The 9,083-nt window shown below is 37.2% G+C and overlaps 1 pseudogene; it reads right to left on the bottom strand.

Moving 5' to 3' along the window:
* Positions 1-763: 763 nt before the first annotated feature.
* Positions 764-2,133, bottom strand: LOC143389395 (eukaryotic translation initiation factor 5 pseudogene; annotated as a pseudogene).
* Between the last annotated feature and the right edge of the window lie 6,950 nt (positions 2,134-9,083).

Genomic DNA, 9,083 nt, shown 5'->3' with positions numbered 1-9,083 from the left:
AAATAAAATAAAATTCATTATTTAATCACACCTCAAAGTTTGAGTTTTCTCTTGGTACAAAGCAACCACTACATTCACATTAAAATACTTATTTGTTAATTTAATAATTTTTCTCTGGCTCATCCAACGTGCAATGCACATGACTCCAAAGACTAAAATTTGGGGCTAGTGTACATGAACTGAAAAATCACAACTCCAAACTTCAAAACTAGTTCTTAAAATTATTTATAGGACACTCAGATTATTTTTGTTTCTCAACAAGATGTTGCACTGTCATTTGATTATCAGTCTACCTCAGCACAAAAAAATTACAGATGCCAATTTGAGCGACTAAAAAAATTCAAAAGTACTAGATTTAACAGCTCAGTAAGATCATTACAAACAAGTTTTTTTACATTCTGCTGAAAACCCCTGAATGGTCTCAGCACCTAACAAAATCTACCAGGCTCCAAGGACCATGTCAGGTTAAATGATGGCACCAGTTTTTAAAAGGAGCCAATTACTTTAGCTAAGTCATTCAGAGCCCAAAATCTGAAGAATGACCAAAATCAAATCTTTATTTTTATAACTGTATAAATGTGATCCAAATGTGTCCACCACTAGTTTTTCCAAAAGAAACATGCTATAAATAAGCAAACTACATTTGCTCACTGATGTGTGTATGGACTTCCTAAATGTCTCATTTGGCTAATTACAGACCACTCACAGTAATATATTTTTAGTATTAAAGTGTAGCATGATGTTGAGCCATTTTAGCTTTTACACATACATGTTGCACTTCTGGCTGATAATGGAGAAAAATTTGCAGCATTACACTGTTAAGCTAGGTTGCATCCATTCTTTTAAATGGCGTCAATATCAATGTCATCATCCTTGTTGTCAGACTTCACAGTTTCAACTTTCGGTACACTGGCAGTCTTTGAGTACACCACCTCAATGTTCTCATCTTCATCTTCTTCTTCACCACCAGAAGATTCTTCCTCTGCTTCCTTCAACCACTTTATAAATGGTTCTGCTTTGACATGAATCTCTTTGGCAAGTTCTTTTGATACATATTTCTTAGAGGCCTTTTCCGACCAGCTGATGATGACCTACTCTTCTAAAAGGTCTGTGTCATACATTTCCTTCAAGATATGTGGAATCTTAGAGAGGAGCTGAGCTTGATGCATTGCCACCACACACTCCAAACGATGAAGAAGGTATCGTTGAGCTTTTTTGTTATTGTGACAAAATCATAAGAAATGGCACCTGTATTTCTTAATCTGTTCTCTAATTTTCTCATTAAAAAGAACTTCAGTTAGAACAAGAGGGCCCATGGCTTTTACATCCAGCCTTTCTGCTTCTGCGACAATTTCTTTGTCTGATGAGTCAATGATACCCTCTTTTTTTTTTTCTTAACAAAATCAAACAGAATATTGACACGCTCTTCTACAGTTCTTTCCAAATCATCACTGAGTGTCAGAACTTTTGCGTGGTCACTAATTTCATCCATTCTACGCCTCTGAGCTTCTTCAGTTGAATCCTCTCCCCAATCATCATCCTCCTCTTCTTCCACAGCATGTGGAGGAGGACTGATTTCATTTGGTGGTGGTGATGGTGGTGTCTCACTACTGGATACAGAACCATTTTCCTTGTCTTTGCCATTTCTATTTTTCTTTTGCTTTTCTTTCTTTCCTGGACCACTGTCACTATTCTCAGGTGGGTTTTTGAGAATAAATGTGCAGAGTTTATGATGTGTGTCAAGCATGCCTCGGTAGCCACAGGCTTTACAAGAATTACCTATTGTTTGCTTCATTGGATTGACATGCAGTTCTGTTTCAGGATTCTCACACTCAGGACAGAGAACAAATTTTTTAATGAATCCATCCAACATGTCTTGCAGCTTATTCGCCTCATGAGATCCATTGACAATGTAACGGTCATTCTTAACATCAAACTGGGTCTGTGCTCCCAGCTCACAACCAAAATATTTGGTGGGATACGTTGGAGGCTGATTAAGCGCCTTTGCAACGTCAACCATGTTGACTATAACTGTCTTGATTCCATTTCCTTTGCCCTCAAACTTGCAATCAGACGGGGCATCTTGTAGCGATAGAACTGGTCTGACATGCTGCGGTTGACGTTGACAGACATTTTGGCTTATTAGTGGCTTTATCAATAAGATGAAGAGATCTTTGATTGCAACTTTTTGGTATCTTCAGTCTGGAGAAGAAGGGATGACATAAACGACTGCAAGAGTTCTCGGTCTCTGACATGAAAAAATTTTCGCCGCTGAGGCTGTAAGCTCCTTGCTTGTACGCTGTTTCCCCAATACAGGTACCAATGGCTGCGCAACAGCTCGTTTTCGTCAAATAAAGACATAAACCCAACGCGGCTCGCCGGGGACTTGGAGGAAGAGGCGCTGAAAACCGGGTCCGGAGCGGCGGGGCGGGCGAGCGGAGGGCGGCCGGGCAGGTGCCGCCGGCGAGCAGCGGGAAGGGCTGTCCCAGCGACGTCCGCGTCCACACTGGCAGCATGGAGCCTGGCGACCTCTGGAATGTTCTCCCTCTGACTACCAAAAGTTCTTTACAAATAGGGTTTCGGGTAGAGAGTGAATGTAAATGTCAGCACATGTGAAGAGTCAGTCACAATGATGAATTGTGGAAAATATGTAGGAAAGCAGATATAAATAGAGACATTAGGAAATCAGCAAAAGTATAAAGTGTGTAATTTGTTTGATATTTTCAAACGGGTTGAGTTTGAATGTATAATCTTAGGAAGAAACAAATATGTTGTCACAAATTGGATTGATCTTTGAGAGCATTAGGTAACCAGGACATGAATGTTTTCATTAATCCATGCTCACTTTCAATTTAGGCTTTGGTAAAATCATAAGTGTGACCTTTGCATTTTGTATCCAGAATATTATTGTGAAAAAATGTATATGTAGATAAGGTGACATGAGTATTTCTTTCACCATTTCTGTAGCAATATTTTGTGAACGTATAAATTAGTATTCAGGGTACAAATAGGTGTACCCTGTGTCTATGAATATGCAGATAATGCATGAATAGATCATACTTTGTGTAAATAATATAACTTTTTCCACTTAAAATAATTCATTGAATTGATATCTGAAAACATAAAAGAAATCTCATATTGATATACAATCATTCATACCAACCAGTTATACATCTAATGGTAATATTAGGGTCATGGTTTATCCTGAAAGGTGTGTGAGTTTTGCTTCAAAAGTGATCATGCAAAGCAAAAATAATGTGTTTGGAAAGAAGTCTCATGAAAAGAATAGTCAAGAAACCTGGAGGAATACATGTGTTCTGAAGCAGGAAGTGATTGAACGTGAAACACATGCCTATAAATTTGCGAAATATTGGATGAAATATATATTGTATGATGTGCATTAACTGCAGAAATAGTAATGTACCAGTGTTGAATAAAAATGAACATCAAAATACACATCATGTCCCATAGAAATCTACTTGCATTGATGTTAATCTGGGTCAGTTACTATAGAATTTTTAGGATATTTATGCACCATTCACTGAAGTTAGTTTTCAGTACTGGGAAACAAATATGTATTTCAGGTGGATGAATATTTCTGAGAATAATCTTGTGAAAATTTGATTATAAATCCACATAAATCACAAAACATTTTAAACACAAAACACACACGAACATTAAAATGTAGCAATATATATGCCAATTTAAATTCATCTTGAAATATATATCATCCACTGATCCAAAACTATTTATTTAATGAACTTTGATTTATGTATAATGTTGTTCAGCTAGGAAGCTCCCCAAATAGATTGAATTTACTGTTCCAACAGTGTTTAGGAGGAGTGATCTTCTAAATGTGTATGCAAATATGTGCTACACAAAAATCTTCCCACTCTCATCTAGGACAATGCCTTGATATTACCTTCACCCCAAGTAATACGCAATTGGAGGAGAAGAGTTCGAAAATCTGTGAATACATATCTGGAATGTAAAATGCTCAGGAGTTCACAACCTTGCAGGTTGCAGTGAAGTTTCCAAAAGTAAGGGACAGGCTTGATAGACCCAACCTGATCTTTTATTAAAATTGGGAGCCATCTTGCCAGAAAGCCGTGAAAAGATAATTTTGGCTTTACTATAAATTACTGCAAATTCTGAACCTGCTTGGAATGTCTGCCCATGCCTTGAACTCATCCATGCCTGGCTCTCTGACCAGATAACAGTGCTCTCTGAAACATTAGTGACACCTCATAAATATTTTCCTTCCCAGGCCAGACAACGACCCTCTCTGAGGCTCTAATGGTCCTCATAATTTCTGATGTTGGGGCCAGCAAAAAAAAAATGTAAACTACCATTAGTGTGATGTTTTCAAAGTTCTGTTATCTGTAAGCCCCTTTTGTGTAACTTTCTGGGCTATATAGCTGGGCTGCAGGAAAAGTGGTGTTGCTGTCTTGTTCCCGCCATTTTGGGATGGAGAGGCAGCCCAGCCGGTTTTAATAATAAGCTTGCCTTAATTTGATTTTAATTGGAGTCAGTGGTCTTTTCTTGTGTCCTGGTCTAACATTTTGGTGTTCCCCTGTGAGATGACGCTGCCCGACCCGATCACAAGACCAGACTACTGAAAATTCTGAAGCTGGCCTTCCCTCCAGGGCACCGGGCTGGAGAGCCACTCTAGGGGGTACACAACTTGAGATGTTACAAGGCCTTGGGGTGAGCCTTCAGTCTGGGGAGCACTGCAGTGAACCACCGCACTAAAACTATTAGCAAGCACCTGGTAGAGGAGGCCTCCATAGGTAAGTGACGCCTTTATAACATCTGATATCTGGTTAAGGGAGATCTTTTCTGATGACAGAGAGGTGGCCTTGGGAGGCTCACATTCACTCCTGTCCAGGACAGTAATGACAATCGTTCTATCCTCTGTTCTGTTCTGTAGGGAATTCCTCTGGAAGGGTAGAGAGGTGCCGAGGGGCATGCACGCGCTCCTACCCCGGAGCTTTAGCAAGACGTTGCATTGCTCCTCTGTTTTTCTATTTCTTCACCGGGTTTCTGTTTCTTTGTGTTTTGTTCTGTGTTCTATATGTTTTTTGTTTGTTTGTTTTTGTGCGTTTTTTGGTGTGATTTCTGTGGTAAAATCTTAAGGATATTGGACGTGAAAATGGGTAACAAAGCAAGTAAGCCTGACACCCATTTGGACTGTGTTTTAAGGAACTGCGATGAACTTTACCACCATTTGTTAATCAAGATGAGAGAAGCCCCTAGCTGGCTGCCTGGAGCACACCCACTCCAGATGGCAATGCTTGCTGGGGAATGAAGAACTGAGTATATCCCAGGTTAACAAGTGAAACTCCTTAAAAACCCCTGGTCCCTCCAGATCAAGAGAGTCACAACATTTGGGCAGAGTCCCCTTGTTTTTTCTTTGTTAGCAAAGCAATAAACCTCCCATTTTATGTTTCTCAAAACCCTGTCCTCATCATTAAATTGGCTTTAATTGGCTTCAAGTTCAGGAACCGAACTTTTTGTTAAAAATTTTGATCCCCCCCCATCCCAGAACTTTTTAAGAGCTGACTACTGAAATGTTAGGAGATGGAGCATGCTTGGGGTGGAACTGAAACAGAAGAGCTAATTCTGTAAGTAAAAGGAGGGACTGAGGGACTCCCAGCATCTGCCAAGGCCCTGTTGCTTCAGGGAATTCCCTCCTTCGTCCCCTGCACTGTAAGGATTATGCCACCTCTGTCCTCTTAAAAAAGAGAAAAAGAAAAAGGGGACACTAAATGCAGTAAAGTCACCATGGAGACCCTTGGTTTTACATTTCAGGTTGCTCCTCTGTGAAAACATCTGGGCCCCTTGTGGGGACATCTGTGGTGCCACTGGTGTAGGAGATTTTTCTCTTATATGCTCTGTTGTAAAGGCTTCTGTCTGTCAGACATAGTCTGGAGTTCCTTTGTTTCTGTCTTGTGCCTTTTTTCTGACCCTTTAAGACATGTGAAATAATGTGTTGATATTATAAATTGTTTTTTGAGAATGATCTTAGCTGAATATGTGTCTAAATCATGATGTTTCATTGTAACAATCTGGTATCTGAATGGGTTTTTGAAGCATTGCACAATCTTGCAGTTAAAAGTCGGGTTTAGGTAATTGTTTAGTTTATGATTTCAGATAATACATGCCAAAGAACTTAAATACTTAGGATGGAAAACTAAAGAACTCTACTTCCAAGTTGGCAAGTAACTTCCCAATCATTCAGTCTTTTTTTCACGAATTTTGAATTGGGTAGCCTGGGAAAATGTCACTGTGTGTGCCAGTGCATTAATTTGGACAAGGATACTGAATCATAGTATGGTATCTGTTGACAAAACAACTTGTAATTATATAAAATTTTGTGAATTGTATTTTAAACTTGTATCATAATTTTCAACATTCTAACCAGAAAATTACGGTTAAAATGCCTTAGGCCTGAGGTGTCTGCTCAGAATAGCCATTTTTTCCTGCTCCTTCCAGACCTCAGCCAGGACTTATTTTCAAATGCAAATGAAAGAAGCCTGTAAACTCAAAAGAAGACTGATATGAGGCCTAAGGGGAAAAAAGGTATATTGTGTGGTATTTACTAATTACTGGCCAGTCATTTTTTCTAGGACTCATTATTTTTTCCATAGATTATTTATTTATTTTTTGAGCTCATGATTTTGATCCTACAGACCTAGGTTAATGTTTTTCTGATCAGTTCTATGTTTGACCAACTGTGGAATTTTTAAAACATTACAATGGAGATCTCACCTGTTAAAAGCTACAAGGCCTTCACTATTATTATGTGTGCACACTTCTGTTATGTGTTCCATGTCTATGTATATACATATGTCCATATATTATATATATGATACACAAATTAACATATATAATAAACACTTATATTAAAAAATCACTCATAAAAACAATTTTAAAAAGTGGATCCAAAGATCTTTAATTCACGTGATTTAAATGTTTCAATTATAAATTGGATAACAGATAAATATAAATGTCTTTAAATTTAAGCTTACAAGTTTTTCTAGGTGTACAAAAATCTAATAAAATATTAATGTCTACAAATGGTCTGATATGCCTTTGTTCTAGGACTTTTCCTTCAACCAATAAATATGGTTTACACTGTTCAGTACATTTTTCTAATATTTTGATAAATAAGTAAAGTAAATTTGATATGGGATTACTCATTCATGAGTACTTTTGTTTGATATCTGATTGATATACTAAAGTCTGTATAAGTACGCATTATATCAAGCTGGTGTTCTGAAGTTGTATGGTAAATAAAATATATATTGGGGATTTATTTACCTGTTATCAATAAGATATGTAAAGTTTTATATTACTTTTTACATTGTGGAACAATTTAAATATATTTTTAAGTTAATGATACCCTAATCTATGTAAAGGTTAAAAACTTCCAGTCGTTCTTTAATTCATGTTTTAAATGTGATATCATATGGTGTTAGCTAATGATCATGTGACCTCAAACAATTTATGTAAACTTTGTAAAATGATATTTAAAAAACAAAGATCAGCTTTAGCACTAAAACACTTAAGATTTATAAAGAGCCCTGCCTTACCTGAGATAAGGCTCTGTGTCCCATCTTACTACATGTGAGAATGACTACGAAAGCAGTAGGTCAGATTTTATTTCATTTAAAGTTATGTTCAAAAGGTTTTTTTTTTCTGTCAAGATTAATAGAATCTCAAAAAGGGGATATAATGTATAACTCACCCAAAAAATTCAGGGTAGCTATTACATGAACTAAGTATTTTTACTCTTGTTATAAAATTTTATTTTGTAATTTCCTTATAAGTGATCTAATGATTACCTGTTGGTGTTTTACAGAAGTGTTGCTTTAGGAACAGAACATGGGTTAATTTAAGATAATAAGTCATCACCTACAAGACAGACAGAATAATAAGATCACAATTAATAAAATATAAATTATTATAAAGTTACAAACATTAACAGGCTGTTAAAATTTATTTGCTGGTTTTTTCAGATTAGGATTTAAAATTAAATTTAAGTGAAAAGGGCCAAGAAAACCAATATTTGGCTCTTGCCCACTGAGTCAGTCTGAATCCAGGAAACAGGGGACTTCTCTAAGAGCTTTGCAACTCTGAGCCACATAACCTCCTGATCAGGGAGATTAATGAGACCACTGGAGAACATAAAGCCAATCAGTGCATTTGCTACAAAGAGGAGAGTCATCAGAGAAGGGAGACATGCCTGATTCTTCCGAGAGAAGCCACATGGTCAAGCAAGACCTGGACCCACCTAGCGCAAATGGCACTAGCAGAACTGAGAAGCTGCTCTCAAGTTTCCCCAGGAATGACTCCCATAAAAGCTCATCTGACTGTTAACAATAGATAGAAACAAAATTCAGTTTGACTGCTTCATCTTAAACACTTAGCAAAGACAGTTGAAAGCAAAATACAGTCATTCCTGGGTATTTTATATAATAATAATAATAATAATAATAATAATATTTTTAGGTATACACTTTATGTTAGCCTCCCAAAATAAGTAAGACTGTGGGCTACAAAGAAGGATTCTCAGACAGGAATGCCTGATAACTATAAAGAGAGACTATCAAGAGGACCTACCAGAGGCAGAAGTTTTTAGTTTAAGGCCTACAGATATTGATAACCTACACAGGTAGATTTGGTGTTTGCTAGTACGATTATCCAGCCCTGAGTAACAGAATTAAATGTTTCTCTAATAGACACAGAGGTCATACTAGTGAAAGGATTTTGGAAGATCAGATGACATTAAATTATTAAACTGTATCTTATGGGGAGGGACAATTGTACAATAAATGTTAAATATTAAGTTGACAGTCCTGATAACTGGGGATATTAAAGATTGGTGAGGAAGCTTCATACAGTGACATGTTCCAGCTGCTGCAACATTTATTCAATACTCATGTTTTTTGTTTCTCTCATACAAGAACCCATCCCCAGATGACTTTACAACCTGTTCTTCCCCAACCAGACTTCAAAACGAATTGACTTCTAAAAGGCAACTCATGTCCCTCAACTGACTTCAAAAAGGCAACTCATGT

This window comes from Callospermophilus lateralis, chromosome 9 (assembly GCF_048772815.1).
Source record: "Callospermophilus lateralis isolate mCalLat2 chromosome 9, mCalLat2.hap1, whole genome shotgun sequence".
Taxonomy (NCBI): Eukaryota; Metazoa; Chordata; class Mammalia; order Rodentia; family Sciuridae; genus Callospermophilus; species Callospermophilus lateralis.
The sequence above is the reverse complement of the archived record's forward strand: the minus strand, read 5'-3'. Positions and strand labels throughout refer to the sequence as shown.